Here is a 22,979-nt window from a genome sequence, read left to right as displayed (position 1 = left end):
GCGCGCCCTGGCCTGCTGCCTCGGAGGTACAGCGAGTGATCGTCGGCATTGCGGGAAAGCGGAGCACACCCCTCTGTGCTGTGCAGCAGCTGGCCAGAGCCGTCATACACGAGGAGCTCCAGGACCATCTCCTCGTGTACACCGACGGCTCAGTGGCCCGCAACAGCTGCTCCCTTGCTGCGGCGGCCACCATCCCCGCCCTACGACTGCACAGCCAGCAACACGCAGCCTTCCTGGGCTCCTCCACCACGGCGGAGTTGATGGGGATCCGGCTCGGGCTGGACCTGCTGCTCACCCTCGGCCCTCCGCCGCCCAGGAGTGCTCTGCTGTGCGACTCCCGCGCCGCCCTCAGCCGCCTGCAATCTAACGGCCGCGGTACCCCACTAGTGCGGGAAATTCGCTCGCGCATCGAGCACCTCGCGCAGAGAGGTTGTGCCGTGCATGCACAGTGGGTGCCCGGTCACTGCGGCATCGCCGGCAACGAAGAAGCTGACGACCTCGCGACCGCTGCACACCAACTACCTGCCAGCGATCTGCCCCTTGCGCTGGAGGATGTGCGTGCGGCCATCCACGACCATCTCCGAAAGCAGCACCCCGACCCACGCATCGCGGGAGGTGAGCGCATCGACAGTGTCACCGGCTGTCGCGCACTTACACGGTCACAACGTGCAATGATCCTCCGCGCGCGCGTTGGCTGCGTGTGGCCCGGGGAACGACGGGTGCGTCACGGAATCGCGACGAGTGATGTGTGTGACGGATGCGGTGCAGTGGAAACACTAGAACATCTGCTCCTTCGCTGTTCCGCGTTCGCCGATGCTCGTCGCGATATGCTCGCGGCCTATAGGGCGCAGGGCATACTACCAGACTCCATCAAGACGCTATTGTGGCCGCAGGGCAGTGCGCGCACTCGTGAGCGAACTTTGGTGAGCCTCTGTGCATTCCTCGAACACACGGGCTTGACGTCCTGTCTGTTCTCCGTCAGGTAGTTACACGCAGTGACCGAACGCTCCGCGAGTTCTACCTTGAACGATTAATAACTGGACGCCCCACTCCAGTTGTAACCAACACAGTGCTGTGCGCGTGTGTGATTTAATTCCTCTAAAATGAACTAATCACGCTAACAACCTGGACACATTTCTTATTGTGTAAATAGTTTGTACATATTACTTCTTCCCCTATCCTCTATTCCTGTCCCCTCACCTATTTCATTTCATTTCTCCATTCTGCCAGCTGTCCTTTATTTCCGCTGCCCCAGCTCAGGTGCTTCAGTATCAATGACAGATGCAGGGGCTAGCAAAAATCTTTTCCTTCCTTTTTACTATTATTTTTAATAAAACCACTACCACCACCAATCCATGTGATTCAATCGCGCCTCCCGATCGAACGATCAGTGTGCCACCCTACCAAAAGCATGCTCTATCTAGGCAGCATGAGAGATTAAAAAAGCGCCTTTTGAGGAAAGTAAATGGCGCAGTACCCCTCTCACTTCTCAATGCACTCCTCAATCGCGCTGTGCCACTCGGCCCAGCAAGTAAAAAGAAAAGGTGGAGATAAGATACAGTTTTCCTTGTATTTACATTTTACACTATTCTTATTTCAATTAACAATTTTTTGTAGCTCCTTGAGGACAGCGATTGTGATTGCAGTTCCCGAGCCTTCGTTGTGGATTTTAAGGAAATTCTGCCTAAATATGTTAGCTGAATCGGAATACTTTTTAGCGCTGAGTACTAGGATGTTCGGTACAAAACTGCGTGTAGGACGGCTTCTTCTAGCGTTTGGTGGTATTCGTAGTGCGTCTAATGAAATCGATGTAATAAACATATAACACAAGCCCTGAAGGGCCAAGGCACTACTGGACGAAAGCCTACATGCTTATATTGTTGCGCGTGTACTATCGCGATGGAAAGAAATGCGATCAGAGCGGATTCTAGGCACTCCACTGTTTGAATTTCTATTGATCGCGCTTTTAACTGGGTGGCACGAAAACGATATGTTAGAGTCATCCTAGAATGACTGACGGACGGCTCTAGCGTCTTCTTCCTGCCACCGAAGTAAAACCGCGATGAAAAGAAATGCGAACTGTGGAGCGCCTAGGCCCCGCTCTGTTCGCATTTCTTTCCATCTCCCCTGTACGTGTGTGTAGTGTTGTTTGAGCTGATACGTGAGAAAAAAACGAGACAGTTACGAGTTGAGCCCCAAAATATCAGCCTGCCTTTACTTCTGGCACGCGCCGTATACATACAATCGTCCTGCACTTATAACATTTCATTGTTAGCTATATGCGCTGCTCAAATGAGACAGAGCGTTGTTATGTCTGTGTAAAGAAAGTAATGTACGCCAAGAATATTTAGAAAACAATGCAGTAGCGTTTACCACGACAATTACAATAAGTGCTAAATACAGAATAGACTCACAACAACGAAAGTTTGTAGGTCGCTTAATTACCCTTACCCGATGACATTTAGATAGCACTGGGTCTTCTGAATTTCACTCTTCTAATCTCCCGCCATTTTGTGCGGTGTGCGGCATGCTCGTCTGACGACGCTTCCACGCGCACCGATGAAAGGGGATGAAGACGAAACTCTCAAACTACAGCATGAGAGACTGGCAGGTTGACGCCCGTGAACGCGGGTACGTGACAAAGACGCGAATCGCAAGCACAGCTCGAGAGCTTGGGAGTTGCTCAAGTAGGATGTTAAGAGTTCTCCCAACTGATTATTGAATTAAGGGAAGTGTATGAACCAACTTACTTTAAACAGGAGTGGCACTCCCTTTTGGTGGTGTGCTGAGCCTTACCTCGCGTCTAGTGGTCTATTGCTCTCTTTTTGCTGTGTTTCGTGGCATTTCCTTAATGGTTTGTAAATAATTTAGTTAATGTAAATGGAATATATTTTCAATGTAACAGATATCATGCTTTAAAAAAATTTGTCGTGATGGCATATTGGTCGGAAGCAGTGGCCAGCGGAACTTATTTTTGAGCGCTGCCGCGGTTTAGCATCCCACTCCCTCAGCTATGAAGTTTTCATTTCTTTAGGGCTTTTTCCCAGTGTGATGCCGGTTTTCCGCTGCAGAGAGGCTTTTATGCAGTCGCATAAAGTAAAACATTATTCAGGCCACTTCAAAATCAAATGAGTCGTTAAATGCAGCAATTGGGTTGAATAATGCTAAAAAATAACTCCACGAGTCTCGAATGAACAAATCCTGTGGTTGCTATTTTAGTGCCCTAGAGCTTCCACTCTGCCGAAAGCGGCTGTCTGTCTGTCCGAAGCCTGTATATAGTACGTGGGCCACCTTGGTCACGTGACGTTGTGAGGTCATTACAACCTGTCCCCGGATTGTGAGCAAACTGCCCACCGTGCAGTTCAATTATTGATTAGTCGCGAGAAATTACTTAGGAACAATGTGGGTATAACAGGCCCCACCGATGGCAGCCCCTGCCATCGCAGGGCAGTGGCGCGTAGCTTAACTGTTGCACCTCTGCGTTCAGATCGGAATCAGAACTGGCAGGAATCAGTGACAGTAGGGACTGACCATTTCTACCGCAGTGCAAGTCTAAAATGATGCAATATCACGTAAACTTAAATCGTATAATGTGTCACCCTAAGTAAGCCAGTTCAGGTCAAGCAAAAGCATAGAAAGTCAGGATAAACCGTTCAAACCCGGGGCTAATGGTGGTAGACCACGATAATTCGTAGCTAACCCCAAGCTAAAACGCCCGTGATTTTTTTGCTTCCACGTCTACGCTTTATCCAAACCCTGAGTGTCAATTTTCAACAATGCCTGCAAGAAATTTGGTTCATATAGTCAGGTGGGCGATTACGTGGCTACAGCCCTTACCAGGGAGAGAAATAAACCAAGAGATGTTCCTGTTATTTGGAGAGCAGTGCAACTTTTTCTTCTTTAGCACACCGTACAATGCAAGGCGGAGCGAGCGATGATTCCGACCAAGCTGATTAAGGTGCTGCTTTATTTTCATGGTAAGACTACAGTGGTAGCCCTTGCTCAACACATTGTGGCACCGCTTTCCTATACTGCAAACCGAGCGAATATAGACTGTACTTAACTACTCACAGTGTGAATGAAAAAAATTCCACAGCAACGCCGCCAACACGCTTTGATTTTAAAGTGGAATTTCACAGAAGCCTTTTTTGTGCCGCAGCTAGTCCTTTGAAACATCACTAAGCTGAAATCGAGCTTCGTTCCGGAAAACAAGGCTTAAAACGTGGGAATTCAACAACCTTGCGAGGCATAATTTCTACATGTTTTACTCCCCACTCTATCATCTGACAGACTCGGGGCTGTTAATAAAAATGCTGACTGCGGTACCACGGTTCCTGTTGGACCGACGGCCACCCGCAAGGCCCGGCAAGTGCCCCCTTGTTAGCGCACTATACAGGGTGTTTCTTCTAAGAATTTACACAATTTTATTTTTTTTGTTTTTTTTTTGGGGGGGAGGAATGGCGCAGTATCTGTCTCATATATTGTTGGACACCTGAACCACGCCGCAAAGGAAGGGATAAAGAAGAGAGTGAAAGAAGAAAGGAAGAGGTGCAGTAGTGGAGGGCTACGGAAAAATTTCGACCACCTGGGGATCTTTAATGTGCCCTGACATCTCACAGCACACGGGCGCCTTAGCGTTTCAAATAATAGGCTTTTTGAGTTAGAAGAGGGATTTTTCCGGCATAGCATTGTCAGCGGTGTAGTACATCGCGGCGACGGAGAAGGCGTTCGGCTCACCGCCTTTCGTGTTCACCTCGTGCACCTAAAGTCTGGAGAAACTACGTCTTCCCCGGGAGCCTTCACCCCAAGAACTAGTGCTTTAGACACAGACAAAAAAGTTAGCCAGGGGTATAGATTGGACCCCAACCCTCGCCCTCAGACAGTACATCTTGCACTCTCTCACCCTCGCCTCACCATGTCTTTCCTCCCTCACCCCCGTACTCTCGAATTTTCTTGCACCCACCTTCCCTCTCCCTCACCTCACCGAGTGAAATCCTCTTGAGGTCAGGGTGAGGACGCCCTCATGAGGGCTCGCCCTCGTGAGGATTCAAATCTCTGGACTCGGGCAAACTGGCCCTGAGCCGATGTGTGTCAGGAGACGACGCAACTTGCGGCACGAGAGCTCAACTTCAATTTTTTTTCTCGCTTTTAACATGAATTACCTTGACAAAAATTTCAGAAATGAAAGGCAATAAACTGTTCTACGTAACACGTTATTGCTTGTATTTTGCTTGGAGCACCTCAGGGTTAAATTAACGAGTGTTTATGGCTAAAAACGCACTTTTTGGAAATTTAGTATTTTTTTTACTTCCATGTACGCAGTTTCATCACCTGTAACATTTGTTATAGGTACTAGACATCTAGAAAAACAAAACGGTTATTTCCCAATTTGCGATAGCAAGCTGATATTTAAAACAAAAAACGGCAAAATGGTACAGTTGCATACTTTTTTCAATTTTTTACAAATATTTACGCCCTATAAAGCTTCATGCTCCGAATTATATCGAAAGGCATTATCAGTGCAAATGCCAATGAAATAGTGGTGAAGTGTTTTGTAAAAATTTGATTTTCTGCGCAGTGCCTGGTTTCTCGCATTTTCTGAGTGTTCAAACTGCCCTCACCTCAACGAATAAATTTTTTTTCGACAGAAAAATTTCAGGCTTCGATTTCGCGGATTACGATAAGTTACCATGAATTTTTTGAAGAAATTCGAGATGGTCGAGCTCAACGTCTGGGACGTTTGGCGTAGAATGACCGAAAAGTGATTTTCCCGTGAAAAGTCACTTCGAAAATAAAAATGGAATATAAACTGCTCCTGGGGCGGTCGCCAATTCTCATCCTCAAGCCATATATGCGGATGGCATGGGGATAGGTCCAGTTCATGATGGACCAAGATCATTTGGGCCAGCACGTGTGTGTGGGGAAGCACGATCTTGACCAGCTGCCGGCTCTGCATCTTGGCGTGCCGCCAAGTTCAGCCGCCCAATAACCGGCCTTGGCCTATCTATGCTTTGCAGATAGTGGCAGTCGCACAGTTGAGTGCGCTTTACCGGTGGTCAAGGAAGGCTATACTCCGTTTCATACATCATGTGCAACGCTGTGAAAGGTATGGAAGTAGACCGGACGGAAAAATAAAGGGAGGCGTGTTACTCCGCGCTTGCTCTGTGCCCGAGTGGTCTAAGACACGAGAGATGTACAGCGTGACGTCAGTAGTAAGTGTCCATTTGATCAAGTTCATGACAAATGTGTCATGTCGTAAGCCTGCAGACAAAGGATCCACTATGTTTCGCTCACTCCAAGGAACGCACTACTCTCTGGTCGCGGATGCGGGCAGCGCAAACAAGTGGTTTCTGGTTTATTGGATTTTAACGTCCCAAATCGACTCAGGCTATGAGGGACGCCGTAGTGAAGGGCTCCCGAAATTCCGACCACCTGAGGTTCTTTTACGTGCACTGACATCGCACAGCACACGGGCCTCTAGAATTTCGCCTCCACGAAATTCGACCGCCGCGGCCGGGATCGAACCCGCGTCTTTCGGGCCGGCAGCCGAGCGCCATAACCACTCAGCCACCGCGGCGGCTGCAAAAAAGTGCGCTAGCTTTACCAGTGTTGCACCTGATGCATGAAACGAAGTATAGTGCGGCATCCCAGAAAGAGAGCATCAAGGGGTGAGGAGAAGTTGTCCAAACTCACGGCGCGGTGCTTTTGACGCAGCAGGCCCACTTTTGAAGAGGGGAGGCGTATTGTTGCAGCGTCGTGATCACTACTTCCAGAATCAAAGCACAGGTTGCATGTGGATCCGGCCCATAAGTACGACGCACCACAAGTATGCCGCATTGCAAGCGTGGATGAAATGAGCTAAACGAGCAGAACAACTCCTCGAGAGTCGCTGCCCGGTGGCCGGAAAGCCGATGCCACCTAGCTGCGGTGTCAGTCAGTGCTGCGGGGATGATGTGTGCAAGCACAACCTGATCAGTGAGACCCATAGCTCTCTGGTAATGGGTGAGGGACTCGAGGAAATCCCGGGCACTGAGGAGGTCATCATACCCGCGGTATGTTGGCATGGGCAACTTGACCGCGGGGTGAGACACCTTCGGCGCGGCCAAAAGCGTCTCAACCGCCCCTGACAGCGACTGAATCATCTGGGCAGCACTTCTTAGCAGCGACTGCGCCCCGGCCTCAGAGGAGGCTTGGGCGGGCTGCACGAACGCAGGAGGCAAGGCGCCCAGTTCGATGAGCGGCGCGGTTTCCACAGGGAGCCGGGCCAGTGCCTCGCCGTTCCCAGAGCAGAATTGACTGCTCGCGGGCACGGCTGCTGCTGTGCAGGACGGCCGGTTGCGGCAGCGTCGCACGCACCGCTTTCGCACTGGGTGCAAAGCACGCACAGCGGAGGCATGTGATTGACGGGTGCACCGCAGGGTGCTCCCGATACAGCTCCAATGGGAGCTGCGTGATCGACATTGGGGGTTTTACCGCCGTATGCCCCAATGGGGGCCGCGGCCAACAACGGTGTTTGGCTATTCGAAGAAACAGCCGCCAACGGATCAAAGGACGCTACGACTCCTAAGGGAGCCGACACGTAGCTGCCGAGTGCCCCGATGGGGGTGGCAGACATGGTGCGCAAGCGTGATCGTCAAAGCGACCTGCTCGGCAAATGTGCTATCAAAGGCTAAGAGCCAGTGACTTAGCACGTTGGGCGCCAGTTGTGGGTTTCTCAGTAAGCACAGGCCACTACCCACCGCGGGTTCGAGCTTCGCGCGAGTCAAGGGCCCCGATCAGCCGTCACCACACGCACCCTGGGGCACCGCTGCGGCGGCGTTCAACCTCTGCAGAGAGGAGAGCGGCTCGCCGCAAGAAACAGGCCTCCAAGTTCACAAAGGAGACGTTTATTGACGCCGTCCTCCAGCGGTACATACACACACTCAACAGTCACCCCGTCCCGGGGCGCGCTCAGAGCAAGGCTCCGGTGCGCGCTCGGGGCAACAAGAGAAATGCGCGCCGCTAGCACGCCGCTGCAGGAGATTGTCCCCGCGGAAGTGCTGTGATCTCTCTCGTGTCGGCCGTTGGGCCGTTTGCGAGAGAGAGTGGGCAGTCAACGCAAGGTGCGCCTGTCAGAGGTCGTTGGACCCCTGGACAGGCTCGAGCCGCGGTGGATCGAGGACCCACGCAGGCGAGCTCGAGTATGAACTGGTCCGAACGGCAGAGGCCGGCCCGGACGAACAGTAACATACGCACCTTACGCTGTGTCGGAGGGGTCTCTCTCACTCTGGGCCCCGCTCGGACCGTCGCGCGCCGCGCGACCACCCCAAACGGGTCCCGAATTCCCGCCAAAAGTCACCAATGGCAAAGGCCCTTGGGAAGCCGGGGGCGGAGCTGCGGCCGAATGACAGCGATTAGCCACCAGCCGTCTCTCCGCCGCCGGAGGCGGGAGAAAGGGAAAGAGAGCGACGCGGGATGCCACGCAGACGCTACGGCGGGAACCTAGCAGGCTTCCCACAAGGTATTCGGTGCATGTGAAGAGCATGAAACAGTTTATAGCGATAGTAGTTGAGAATGGGCAAGATAAAGTTACTGTCGCTACACGTCGTGGTGTATTAAGCCCTTCAATGTCTTGTGCACGACGAATAGACTAAACTGTGTACAGGCTTTCAGGTCTTCGACGTCATCATTGTTACTAAATATTATTACAACGCATCTAAAGATACGTCCAGCGTTCCCAGTTGGTTCGCAATAAAGGTATGGCAGTCGTCCGTGTTGGTTCATGGCTAAATTCTAGTCCAGAATATCCGCGTCATGTTTCTTCTACGCACTCTTTTCCCCACATAGCGTATAAAAGTTACACACCACATTCGCGACTTTCAAGGCGCTCCAAAGATTAGCCCGCCAGTTTTGTACGTCTCCGGCTGTACCTAGCTCTGTCGATGCGGGGACTGCGGAACAACAAGTTCGTTATCTCATTAGGGATGCTCTCGCATACAGCTGCGCAAAATCCGCGATCCTAAATAGACAATTTTAGGCAACCTTAAATGGCCAGGCGGCGCCACTGGAGCACAGCGTTCAACGCGCTAGCAACGCCGGCGCCGAGTAGCCTTGAGGCTGCAGTCGGGCAGTTGAGCAAGGCATTTTATAAGGCAGTGGTGACCGTTTTTCACGGTTTTAAAACCTTCGACGGCCCTTTCGGCTATTGTCCGCCAGCGAAATTGCCTCGAGGAGGGCGCCTGTTTAAAAACGGCCACGTATAAAGCGTGAAAGAGGAGAGTGGCAAGAACCTCATGGCGAGGCGCCTGAGGTGCCTATGGGAACAAAATAAGCATGCGTGCGCCGGTACGCTTACCAAAGTAACCAGTTAGTTACGCTTACCTTTACGCACACTTTATGTCTGCAGACTCAACCTAACGAGATAGAAAGCATACCAGTTGCCTATCGTTGTCTTTTCTGCCCCAACATATATGTTTACTTGTAATCTCGCCCTGTAATGTCACACCATGCTTTAAATTTTAGTTTGTTATTTCCAGCTTGTGACAACGCCACGAAACTCAGAGGCAGGCAAGTGCAGCTGCTGCCACCACTGCTTTGACTATTATAACCACTGCTTGGGAGCAGCGAGATTCGTTGATGTTCCCGAGCAGCTAGGCACCTCGAATCAGCGTGGACCAAGTGCGGGGGAAGCCGGTGGATAAGTAAGCGCTCAAAGACAAACGTTAATCAGGGAGCTACTGCAGATATCATGAACTTGTGTTGCCGAACCAATGCGCTACCGTGTATAGCGAGCCATTCTAGAATTACACCTGCTGTGACAACGCCACGTGCTGAATCTGTGCTGCGTTTTCTTATTGCATGACTTCGCCTATTTATATGGTGCTTATGTTTGGTTTTTATCAAATCTAAGTAGTCCCTGACCACTCGCTGAATATATGACCTCTATTGCCCTCAGCGTACCTGCTTGCGAAACTATGCACAACTTAAGTTCTCTATAAAAACGATGCAGGACGCTGAGTTCCAAGAAAGATAACATAACAACTTATGCATCGTTGCCTAATGCCCAGTTGTTATCGTCTCCTTCGTGGCTTTAGAAGAGAACAATGCCTTTCGTAGACAGAAGACAAAGGGAGGAATTCCCATCGCGTTACGCGCTAAGCCGTTGTGAGGGTGTTAGGCTCCCTTCATATCTGTGCTCAGTCTCAAGACAAGAAAAAATGTTGCTCACCAGTAGAGCAAGGCATAGTCGCAATCCACATCGGTCGAAGGCACGCTCGTTGATATCACGGCCTCATTGTCGGTTTCTATGACCGCTCACCCCCCGCACCCCAGCACTGGTTACTGCACCCTTGTATTCCATAACTTTAAGCAAAGCGCATTCTCTAGCTTGAGCGTGCGCGACTGCGAGTGTAGCGGCACAAACACAACTGAGGTATACACCCTTGCATCGAGTCACATGACACTCGAACTGTTGTCAGTACTTCGCTCAAACCGGCCCGTTGCTGAGAGTCGCGTTCGCACAACGGTAAACGAGCGGTGAATTTTTCCCACGGTCGCGACGGGAAGAGGTCTATTGTCGCCTGGGTCTCCTTCACGACTGTGGCGTGATGCTGTGGCAGTCTGTTGCGCAGCTGCACTGGAGCATTTCCTCCTTCCACTTGAAGTCAGTAGCAGTCGAAGCGTTAAAGGAGCCCAACGAGACCAATTACGATGAGTCAGTTTAGTCCAGCTTGATGCAAATTCCCAATTTCTAAGCGAACGGAGGCAACAATTAATATCCTGAGCACTGCTTGGCCGCCTCAGCGTTGATGTTCGTGCCAACAAGGTGGCGATACGAGTAGCGGCAAACTGAATTGCAGGTTGCCGATGTCGAGACGTAGTTAAGCACATCCCAGCGCTCCCACAAATGCGGCGAACCGGTGCTTGCGCACCCGGTCATGCGTAGCGAGCACAAATGTCACTCGTACATCGATGGGAAGCGACTGCGGCATGCGACAAGACGTGCGCCAATCGAAAAGTGCATTCGTTCGGTGCCTCGTGATCTATCAGCTTGATCTGCTCGCAGTTTGAGCGAGCTATCCCCAGCATTGGCGCCGCCATCGATGCTGCACCAACTTCGGAAGCGCAGCCGTATGTATCGAAATGGAACGGCGGTTGTGGTTTCCTGCGTCCTGAACTGTTTTTCACATAGTGCTAACGGTTTCAATCACGTCGCGAGTGGCAACAGCGTGACGCATAACCTGTGCAGACACTTGTGCAGAGTCTAAATGGGCGTCGGTGTTGTGCTTGTGCGCGTGTGTGACGGTTGTTTATGCAAGGGAGATTTCGTTTTAATAAACACAGTTTTTATTTGACTGAATGCGATGACGGCGGTATGGATGGCACATTTGCACAGCGGTTGCACAGAGATGCGCTAATTTTACTGCTGTTACAATAACAGCTGCCACATGGCGCCTGCGTAACGCGCGATGTGGGCACGAAGCTTCCGAATTTCTGCCTGAAAAGACGTCGATGTCTGGCAGCAGTGTCGTTCGGCCCACGTAAGATCACAATCACAACTACGTACGGTGTCTTGATGTCAGCGTCATTGAAGCACCCCAACCAACGTTTTTAGATAATGCAAGTTGGAGACTTGTCACCGGGATGCGGCCCCACTTCCGTTGCCGCTTTCATCTCAGAGAGTCGCGGGCGCCATCTCTAGGACTTTGACAGTTCCACATAAGTTTCCTTGGTTTTCTCGTCGCCGCCGCCGCAAGGCCCATTGGCTGCGCTTGGTCACGTGGACAGTTTGCTGCATTACTGGTCTAGGCTGGCTCGCGCCTCGCATCGTCTGCGCCGGGTGCGGCTGCTTCAAGCCGCGCTCGTCTACGTATTGCTCTACGCCTGCGGTACGAGAGGCTAGGATGCCGTGGGTGTAGTTTTTGGCTGTTTATCTTGACCGAAACTTAAAAGCTCTTCTTTCCGCGGTTCCACGCGTCAAAATCGGAGAAACACGACGTGCCGCTTACCCCCTCGTCGCTTCGGTTCCTCGCGTGTGTAATACGTGGTTGTGCAAATTAGTCTTTAAACTTTACTCTGTTGATCAGGTCACTAAAAGTTAAGTGTCTGTAAATAAAGGTAGAAAACGTAGCGCAAAAAAGACAGGGACACAGAAAGACAACACACACAGCGCTAACTTCCTACAAAGATTTATTTCCCAAAGGAAGGGTGGTTTTTTATACATACTAATCATACAACCACTGTCAAGCCATGCGCTAGCAAAGCATATCAGTCAGATATGAGAGCTCCTTTCGCAACAGAGCGACTAATTGAATGGGAATGGATTTCCTTGTTGGAAGATGACTGTGTGAGTAGCCCTTCAGTCGCTCTGTTGCCAAAGAAGCTCTTATATCTCTCTGATACGCTTTGCTAGCGCATGGTGTGATAGTGGTTGTATGATAAGTCGCTATAAAAAACCACCCTTCCTTTGCCTAAAAAAAACCTGTCTTGGAAGTTAGCGCTGCGTGTGTTGCCTTTCTGTGTCCCTGTATTTTTTGCACTACGTTTTCTACCCTTGAAATGAAGCAACAAGCCCAAGTGTCTACCATTCTGTAAATAAAAACTGGCAAAAGCTTGCTAATACACAAAATGCTTATTATTTCTTTTTTTCTTGCGGCGTACGCACGTTTAATTTTTCCTTCAGCCACTTTCTCTGTTTTGATGCGTCGAGGTGAAAAAAATTCAGGGTGCACTTTGTTGACCGAAAGTGCGGTGAGGCGAAAGCATTTAGCGCGGTGTTAATGCTTGTGTTACTCATGTTTGGTTAAGATGTTACGTACAAAATTGTTTGTGAATCTTAAATGCTGGAGACACTGGATGGCATTTGGGAGGCATCCATCTGATTCGACGCCTTTGCGCATACACTCTCCGGCGTCCTAGAAAAGGAGAACTACATATACGTCGGCAGGAAGTAGCGTAGTTGTTAGCAGGCGCAGCTGCGGAACGGAAGGATGGTGGTTCGAATGCTATCGTGCACAAATATTTTTTTGTTATCGAGTTGAAGAGTGTAACGGATGGACACCGCGAGTATGAGCCATTAAAGGCTTTCGCCGTAATATAATCGTCCTGGTGGTTGAGGGATTTTCTGTAAGTAAACTGATCGACACTGGGAGCACGGTAGCTTTATTTCTTGAAAGTGTATCAAATACGCATGTGATAAGCTGTTTGCCAACGCGTCTTCAACGTGCCCGGCTAATGTTATGGTTATAAATTCAACTAAGCCGTCTTGTTTCATTAATGCAAAAGAGATGAAGGCCAAAGTTGCGTTTGTGTTCATTATAAATACGTTTCTGTACGCACGCGAGTCACCGTCTGCTGACGCTCCTCAAGCTGGAAGTAGCAGACGACGCGCCGATCTGGCGCGCCGCCGCTGTTTTCCAACTGCCCTTATGTTAAAACCACGGTGTAAGAATACATCCTTACACCGTGGTTAAAACGTTGACCCCGACTACAAGGCTACGCCCGCGCCATCCCTTGACTGAGTCCTGCGGCGACGCGCGGATGCAGTTCACCGGCGCACAGACTGATGGCGGCACTATGCGTGGGGAACATAAAGGGCGCGCAGCTTGACAAATTCTATCTGCGTCATCCGTTCTAGCCGTCCGTCATTAACTCCACTAACTGTTCAGCTTCTTATGAGCCTTTGAAGTCTACTTCACTCTGATTATTATATTTAGTGCCTCCATATTAGGGTGTGCAGTGCGTCTTGGACAACCGCGTCGAAAGCATGACTACGTTCCCTTAACCCTCTTCTTTGATGATGATGACGATGAATTTTTATGGCGCAAGGGCATCTGAGGCCAAATAATGCCATGGCACAAGGTATTTTCGATTTCTCAAGGTTGGGTCAAAGACCCATTTCCCAAGCATTTCACCCTAAAGAAGCCGAGCACCAGACCAGGGGAAAGCTTGTACCCATTGTATCATCGGTGGGTACCCGGCGGCACTGGGGATCGAACCCCGCATGCAAGGCAGATGCTCAACCACTCGGCCACCGCTGCGGTCCCCTCTTCGTTCGTTTCTCCACCGCCGACGACAACGTTGTCCTAACACTGGTTTTCGTTCTTTCCTGAACTTGCTTGAAAAAGCTAGCAGTTCGTGCCGGTCAATATCTCCATATATTTAGACCTTTTAATGCAAAAATTATGGAAGAACGGAGTGAAGAAATAATAACTGCTGCACCTGCACTGCACCAACATTGCGCCAGTGCACCAACATTGAAACACGCGGTGTAATTCCGTTAGCGCACCTGAAAAACGACACAATTCTGCGAATTCGAGACAGTGGACAATGAAACTAGTATACTTTCTCAAGTTATTAGTTTTCTCATAAGAGGTCCCGCTGCAGTTTCGGGACCTCTTGCTGTATAAATTTTTCAATTCAACTTTTGTATTATATATGTCTTTATGATTAACAATAATAATAAAAACCGAAAGCGCAAGTTCTGTATACTAACTAGGAGGGTTCTGTTGTTGACGGAAATAGCGCAATAATAATAATAATAATAATAATAATAATAATAATAATAATAATAATAATAATAATAATAATTGGTTTTTGGTGGAAAGGAAATGGCGCAGTATCTGTCTCATATATCGTTGGACACCTGAACCGCGCCGTAAGGGAAGGGATAAAGGAGGGAGTGAAAGAAGAGAGGAACAAATAGGTCCGTAGTGGAGGGCTCCGGAATAATTTCGACCACCTGGGGATCTTTAACGTGCACTGACATCGCACAGCACACGGGCGCCTTAGCGTTTTTCCTCCATAAAAACGCAGCCGCCGCGGACGGGTTCGAACCCGGGGTAGCGCAAAATGCAGTTGTTCTGACTCAGGCAGACAATCGCATTTCATTTGAACTGACAGAAGCCATCTCTTTCTGGCGTCCTGTTGCAGTTTGAATTATGTTATTCGGAGCAGTTTGTTCTCGTCTACTTCACTCCTCCTTTTCCACTATATTGTGGGAAAAACTAAGACGTCTATTTGGTTGTGTCACTGTTTTCGCCATAATGGTAGCGGCTGTCACAGTTTTGTATTAGGCGCATGAGGTCTCTCTATAGTAGGACAAAATTAAAAAAAAAAAAAAAGCAGCGGTTGCTAACAACGGGCCACGGTCCGCAGCGTCCTGTATTCCGCTGACCAATCACAAAAGGCAAAAAAAACAGCTTTTAGAGTTTAACTAAATCAAACAAGACAGAGGCATCAGATTTCTTGGGCTATGATTTCGTCTCGTGAGTCTGCTTTTTGTCACAGCGGAATTCTGGCTGTCGGTCAGGAATGTGGGAGAACTTTAGTTGTATCTAACTATAGAGCGCACGTGCATTCCAAGTAGTCGCCTGTGTTGTCAACCTGAAAGCAATTAGACTTGCTTTAGTATTTGCTTTGCTAGCTATGTTAACCGAGGTCACATGACGACTGCTGCTCCTGTTGCTGACAGGAAGAAAAAAAAAGTAAAGCGCACGGGCCTGCCTACTGGCTCTAGCCGAGCCAAACTCGGAGCCGCGTGCTGAAAGTAGGAGAGTTAAAGGATAGGAGAGCGAAGATAGAAAGAAAACAAGTGTCATCAGCCTAGTGAACCAGCGAGAGCTTGTAGTATTCATTGTCTGTCGCGAAAAACGAAATGTTTTTCAGCACAGAAAGGTCACAGTAATCTCTCAGACGTGGACTAAGAGGCCTAAATGTTCGCAGTCACGAATTCACTCGAAATAAAAAATCTACGCCTTATTTGATAAAAAACCTGCGATACATTAGTCTCGTACCGCAACAGGGAATCTTGAAGGGCTCAACGATATAAATAAATATTTTTTTTGTGCCTCAGATTTCTCCCGTGCGAAAGTTCCTGCGAATCGCGTGCTTGCAGGCTGACTTGCAGCGGTGTACCCGTGCCCCTTTCTCCTTGCTACGTTTGTCCCGCAGGGATGCCAGGTTATTGTACGTAGACGCGCTGCCTGCTGTCAAGTGGCAACACGTTGGCGGCAACGCGGCATGTATTGGTGTAATATAGAGACTGGAGCGGTGCAATACGCAGAGAAGAACACACAGCTCACTCGCTAACACTCAAATGGATATTTATTGGAGGAAGAACACCGTAAAAGGTGAAGTCATCCTTGACACACGAACAAAACATAAACCAACTAAGGAACGAGACCTTGCACGAGGCACCCATAAAGGCAATCGCATTATCATGCAAGTTCAAAGAAGGAATGCTTACACACTTCCCATTGCGCCTATTTGTGCAGATAGCTTCAGGGTCTCACTTTTGGAATCTGATTAGCAAGTTTGAAAGGAATACCGCTTTTTTCAAACTCGCGATAGCAGGGACACGTTTTGCTATGGGGAGCCAAGTGCACATTCGTGTTCGACCGCAGTGAATTTCTGTGTTCTCTTAGTCATGTGTTTGCATCCCGCCCCGTTTTGCCCATGTACACTTTGCCACACGACAGCGCCCGTCTGTTAACAACACCCTTCGAACACTGCTCAAGCAGCACGTGTGCTTTGGAGAGCACTTCTGTTTTTTTCTCCGGGGGTCTTCAGCCCGGTCCTTCCCTGTTCTTTTTGTGTATTTCGTCGGCTGTGCCACAATCATGTGTTCATGCGATGACTTGTAGCTCCCAGGAACAGGTTAGAAGACTCTAGCAGGCGTTCTTGCCTGCATATATTGTTAAGGTTGCTTATGTTAAGTTACTAAAAAAGTGGAAGTCAGCAGCCTGGGACCCTAGGAATGCAGAACCTCAAGAAAGCAAATTCTATCAGTTATACCAGTTTTTCAGATAACTGCGACCGGCTCTTGGCAGTCAGAGTAACAAAAACGTGATACGTGAGCACCTTTGCCTGTCTTCAGTGCATGAGCAAAAAGATATAGGCAAGAACGGTGCGGCTACGGGTACTACCATATCTGTGACGTGTTATCGCCTGAAGAATGATTGATTGCCCAGAAACAGCAGTGTATCTTAAACATGGCGACAGCAGACATTCGTTTTGATTTCTTTACCCCCCCCCCAAAAAAAAAAAAAACAACATTACCACGTTGTTGTTTGCTGCGAGCCCCACAGTGCCCTTGAATATGGGTGCTTTTCGGTTTACTGCGTTCTTCTTTTTCATATCGCTCCCAGCGGGGCCGGCGAAGAGCAAGAAATCGTAGTGCACGAGCCATATTTTCTCAGGTCAGCAACAAGAAATGACTGGGGAAAAAATAGATGTAAAACTTTGGATGATGACTTGCACCAAGCAGAGTGCAGAGGAGGCTAGGTAATGTACGGCTCTTTTGAACGTGGGCAAGCGCGTAGTATATAAACAAGGAGTCAATGCACTGTAATAAAATCTGCCAATGGCATGGGCTGACTATGACACCTACTGTCGTCGTTGCTGGCTATGCATAAGGGAAACGGCTTGTACCTGCTGTGTACGATATGGCCAATAATACGTGGCGATGAAATAGTACAAAAAAATGGCTGTGGTTTAGCTGTGATTAAACTTGGAGTGACGCGATAGCTACATCTGGCCGAGTGGCTCAGTCGAATTGCAAAGTCAGACTTTCGCCGCTCCGTTTCGCTGGGCGTTCCGTCTTCATCTTCGTCCCACTTGAAACTGCACATGCGCACAGCTGTTGGGCGCCGCGCCGCCGGCTGTTCCGCACCACGTGACCAACCACGTGACCAGTGGCCGCACCACGTGATCAACCCACGTGACCAGCCACGTGACCAACGGCGCCGCCACGGAGCTCCACTGGTGCCACGCTGAAGGGTCGAAGAGGGGGCGTAGTTTAGCTATAGCTACGAAAGTAAGCTTCCAGGGTAGAAATACAAACCCAATGTCACAAAAGGGACAGACGATTGAATACTGATAACGGGCATATTCGGAGCTCCGCAGCTTATATTGCTTCTCTGGCGCTCTTGCGGCCTACATCCCTTCGATCACGTGCGAAGAGCTTCTAGGCAACCACCGCACTTCTTCGTCCAAACGCTGCCAACTTGCGCTTGCTTTGCGTCCCCGGCGCTTGTCGCCTGCGCGTCTGCTGTGCCAGGAGAGCGGATTGCCGCACCTGCATCATGCTTCGCTTTCGGGTGCGCGTCGCAGGCCAAGGTTTAGTCGTGGCGGTGGAAAACAATGCAGAGCGTGGACACACTGACCGAAATGTTAAGCTAAGGCCCGAGTTCCTTTTCAAGACCGTCGGCATGCGTCGTTTGTACGTTGTCCATAAATTAACACTCCTCGTTGTTTTCTGAAACATTGTTTAATAAATATTTATGCGATTAACAGAGAATACCACCACATATCTGCAAGATATATATTGCATTTCAGCGTAATCTCCGCCAACGATAATAGCCTTGCTCGTGCGGTGAACGAGGGCATGCATGCCTGCTTTGCGCCAGCTGTTTTCCTTCTGGTGCAGCCGTGCCTTCACGACGCGAGAAAAGAGATGGCGAGTGAAGGCTCTACTCATATGCTGAAGTCTGGGCAGCGCATCTTTTAGCCGCCCGAAAACAATGAAAATCAGGAGATGCTACCTCAGGACTGTATGGCGGATGAGGCAGCGCAGTCGACCCAAATTTGGCAATCACTTCTTTTGTTTTCAGGCTGGTGTGAGGGCGGGTGCTATCGTGATGGAGAAAAATCTCCCTCGCACCTTCTTTTATTTCGGACACGGTGGTAACGCTGCTTTAGCTTCTGCAGGGTTTTTCGTGAATGCCAGTGTTTACTGTCTCCCTCTAAGGCAGCGCATCTACAAGGAATCCTGGATCAATGTCCCTCAAAACAGTGACCACGTCTTTACCGGGCTGACTCAGTAGCCTTGAAATTTCGTATTCTTGGCGAACTTATATGGCACCATTCCATCGATTGCCTTGCAGCGCCACCACATGGACTAGGGCTTCAATTGAAGAGGAGGTGCCGGACACGCTCAGAGTGGAACATTGAAGGCACACGGGCAGAGCGGACGTGTTGTTGGCTGGTCGCCGCCTCTCATCGCGTCTCAAGCCATCTGCAATAAATGTGGGACCACGTCTAGCGCACACAGTGTTTTCGTTTCTGGCTCAAAGTGATTATTAGTGGTTGTTTGGAAACCCACCGCCTGACACCCACCGGTGCAAATGTGTGCAAGCGTCCTCCGGGCCGGTGCCTGGACTCCTCACGGATGTGCGCTTGGAGGAGGCTGCACCCCCGGTGCGCCTTTTTGGGGGTAAACCCAGTTTCGAACACTTCGACATGCAAAGGTGGTTCGTGTTACCGTGATTGCATGGGGATGCCTCACCACACGTAGACGTTCTCAATAGCGTGTCTTAACAGACGTACACGTTCGACTGTCACAAGTGCAAGCAATCCTTCGACTTCGAAAAGAAAACTTCACAATTTCACTCCTGTCTTGGACGAAGCGGGTTCGGTTCCCCACTTGCGACCGGCTACCCATCGGTTCCTTCAAATGGATGCAAGGCTATGCCAGTGCGTGGTGCTCGGCTTTTCAGGGTGGATGGGTTATAGCAAAGGAGCCTGCGCCTTCAAATCTCGTCACTCTGCCGTAGGTTTGAGCCCCTAAGGTGATTTGAGCACCCCGCATGCGGTAGGTGCGGGGTTCGATTCCCTGTGCCGCCGTCTACCCACCGGTGATACAATAGGTAAAACATTTCCTCTCGCCTTGTGCTCGGCTTATTTCGGGCGAAATGCTTGGGAAAGGGGTCTTCGTGCCCGCCTTGTGCAAAAAAGGGCCACGGTAGGCTTTACCGCACAAGGATAACTTCGGTCCCTATAGCCTATAGATTTTCCATAGCGAGAGGCCGAAGTGACCAAAGGCCCTTCTCGAAGCATTTCACCCCAGAAGAGTCGATCACTAGGCCGAGGGATATCTTGTACCCATTATAAAACCGATGGCCACCCGGCAGCTGTGGGGACCTAGCCCAGCACCACCCGAATGCGAGGTGGATGCTCTAAAACAGGCACATCGCTTCGGTTAAAAGATGGCCGCCCCTACCAACAGGGCAATTTGCCAGAACGACCTGGGTCACATTTCCGACCGTTTCGGTCCCATGATGGCCGAGCACAAAGCAGGAAACGTCCTCGTGCCTATTTTAACAGTCGGCACCCGGCGACACCGATGCCCCCACGAGTGAGAAGGCGTACGCCGGACGGCTCGCATCGTGAGCGCAGTCGGCCCGTGATGCGGCGTGATGCCACCCGATGCCATGCAGCTGAGGATTCTACATTTGCTTGGCTCTACGTATCCGCCGCCGCACCCCTTCTGATCAGTGCGCTAGCTTCATGAAGGCAGTCGCCACACCACCGCGACCCGCGCTCCGCCTTAAAGGTATGACGGTATGTCAAATAATTTAATGCCCATGTACACAGAATTGCTGTTTATGTACTTCACATTCAAAGATCCCTGGGAGTCCCGTATCAGTCCTGGTACAGTGGTGCAGCAGTTAAGCGGTGCGCCACTGTCCTGCGATGGCAGCTGGTTTTGCCCCCGTTGAATTCGTGCGATCCAAGCTGCTTTTCCCGCACAACGTCGTGCGACCAATCAGTGATTTAACCGCCACCTGCCAGGGGGTCTATTGTCGACATTCACATTTGCCTGTCGGCGCCATGTTGCCTCTCTGATTGGCTGTCAGAAGTGTCAGTCAGCGACAAGGCAGGGCATGGTGGGTGTCAATCATCGTCTGTTGCAGAAGCACTTTTCGTGCTGACGTCAAATTGGCGTGGCATTGAAAAAACATTTTCAGCAGCGTATTCTTAGTGCCCGGCTGGTAAGTATAAGTGATTGTGAAGGGCAAAAGAAGGTACAGGTGGTACGTATGAGAGCACATGCGCTCGACTTGCCAATTTGGAGAAAATAGATGAATACCGAAAACGGCCGCTTCCTCAGATCTGATTGGCTGGAACAATGTCACGTGTAACACGTGATACGCACGTATTAGGAAGTGATGTCAAAATGACGTTTCACAATTTTTACAATGTGCCGCCATTACTAAAAATGGCGGAAATTCGCCGCAATAATTTCGCCCGGCGAAAGGTACCCGAATTATGCAAATGAGTGAATGCAACGCTGATTTATACGACGTTAGGTCAGCGCAGTTTGACATGTATTTATTTGAAGCCAAAACTAAGCTTATTAAAGTTTTGTTATGTTTGCACAATGCAATTAAACGGCGTCATAAGCGCACATGTGAAATAAGCAAGGGATTAGAGCGTTATTAGCCAGAGCTTAAATGTGCAGCCGCATACGGGCGCTAACTGCTCTCCCATTGCAAACCCTTCGCTTGCAGTAGGAAATCATCGCTCCGTGCGCTTAATGTAGCGTGGTGATGGCGGCGCCGGCGGTGCGTTTCGGCGGTTTTAATGAGTTTTTCTGATCGTTGCATTTTGTTCGTCGTTTGTTAAACCCTAGAATTGTGAGAGGTGAGCGACTTTCGATAGCACCACGACGCTTTCGAGTTGTCTCTGACTAGACAGCTCTTCTGTGCAATCATCTGACGAGGCGTGTGAAGTGGTGGCTGCGCAAGGATGCACTGGGGTGAGAGGCAGTGCCGAACTGTCGAGCTCTGAGGTGCGATCGCCAGCAGTGAACGTCGCTGAACGGGTGGGCTTTGCGCGCGTGATGAGGGGATGACATGATAGGTGTTCGCGCGGCCGAGGAGGAAACTCCAGGAATGTGTCGGGCTTCACGACGAGACATCCGTGTGCACTGGCGCACTATCTTGATCACAGCTGTGTCAGCAAGACAGCGTAAACGTCTGTCGGGAAAGGTACAACGTGACGCCTCCACCATCATTGAGGTAAGGAAAACTAAAGCTGTAGCGGTGACAGTTTGTCGAGCATCATTCTCATTCCTTTTGCATGCAGGCTGAAAAGGACTTCAAAGCAGGCAGATGAGTATTTGCAGCACACAGTCATTCCCTTAAGCGTGGAAAAAAAAATTGCGTGAAAGCTTAAAGAAATACTATAACCGGCCTTAAGCATTACTAATGAAGCACATAAAGGTGGTTTCTCTACTCAAGCTTAAATTTTCATGGCAGTGCTACAGCATCAGTTACACGGCAGTCATGTGGGAATGACCGCAGGAGGACGAAAAAAAATTTTCCCTAACTATTTCTGTATGGGCTCGCGGAAAACAAAAATATATGAGTCTTGCACATTTTTTTACAGGTGTGCTGTTCCTGACGGGGAAGGTGCCAGCACACAAGAAGCCTGTGTGGGATCCATCCATGACCCATTTGTGTGGAATATCTCTTCATTATCCTGTGCTGCCCGCATGGAAATCGTCAAACTGGTGAGCACGTGCTTAGTGCGTTGTGGCAGGCATGAAGGAATAACATGTTCACCTGTAGTAAGACTGCACACAGCTAGTGATATCTGATTCCATTTATACATAGTTTATTGAGCAAGGAAGGACAGTGTAAATAAAACTGCATATCAAAATAATGTACATGAGTCATGGCTATAGTTTTCAGATGACAGCAGAGATAGGTGTGGGTTATACACACAGTTGTTCTGTGACATTGGATTTCTCTTACTGACCACTACATCACGGCAGCCTCATTTTGATGGGTACAAAATGGAGAAGCTTGCATGTACTAAAAAACTCAAGGTAGTCACACATAACTTGTGCCTTTCCTTGCAATGTGTTTTGTAGTAGTTTCTTTTACTAAGTATAAAAATACTCTAATATGAAATTATTTGTGGCTATCAGTTTGGAAAATCTGCAATCAAGTACCTGTAGCTATTATGGAAACAGTTCAATTTGGTACTAATGATTGGTTTTGCACTGAAACATATTTTACAACGATACGTAAAACAGACTGCAGTTGAACTTGCAGCTTCAACAATTTAAAATATTTGGAAACCCAATGTCTACCTTGTTCGAAGATTTCAGAGTATAACATTACCTTGCAGGTTATGGTGTGCGTCAAATGCAGATGTGGCGGACCGCTATCACCATGGGATTATGAAAAAACTTAGCGCCAGGTTTTTTCATA

The 22,979-nt window shown here is 49.5% G+C and overlaps 1 long non-coding RNA gene across 1 annotated transcript; it reads left to right on the top strand.

The window, feature by feature from the left end:
• The first annotated feature begins 21,470 nt into the window (after nt 1–21,470).
• LOC144099322 (uncharacterized) lies at nt 21,471–22,941 on the top strand. Its single transcript, XR_013307377.1, has 3 exons — nt 21,471–21,779; nt 22,150–22,273; nt 22,897–22,941. It is a non-coding gene; the product is annotated as an uncharacterized LOC144099322 (long non-coding RNA).
• Nucleotides 22,942–22,979: the final 38 nt, after the last annotated feature.

The sequence above is a fragment of the Amblyomma americanum genome, chromosome 1, assembly GCF_052857255.1.
Source record: "Amblyomma americanum isolate KBUSLIRL-KWMA chromosome 1, ASM5285725v1, whole genome shotgun sequence".
Taxonomy (NCBI): Eukaryota; Metazoa; Arthropoda; class Arachnida; order Ixodida; family Ixodidae; genus Amblyomma; species Amblyomma americanum.
The sequence above is the reverse complement of the archived record's forward strand: the minus strand, read 5'-3'. Positions and strand labels throughout refer to the sequence as shown.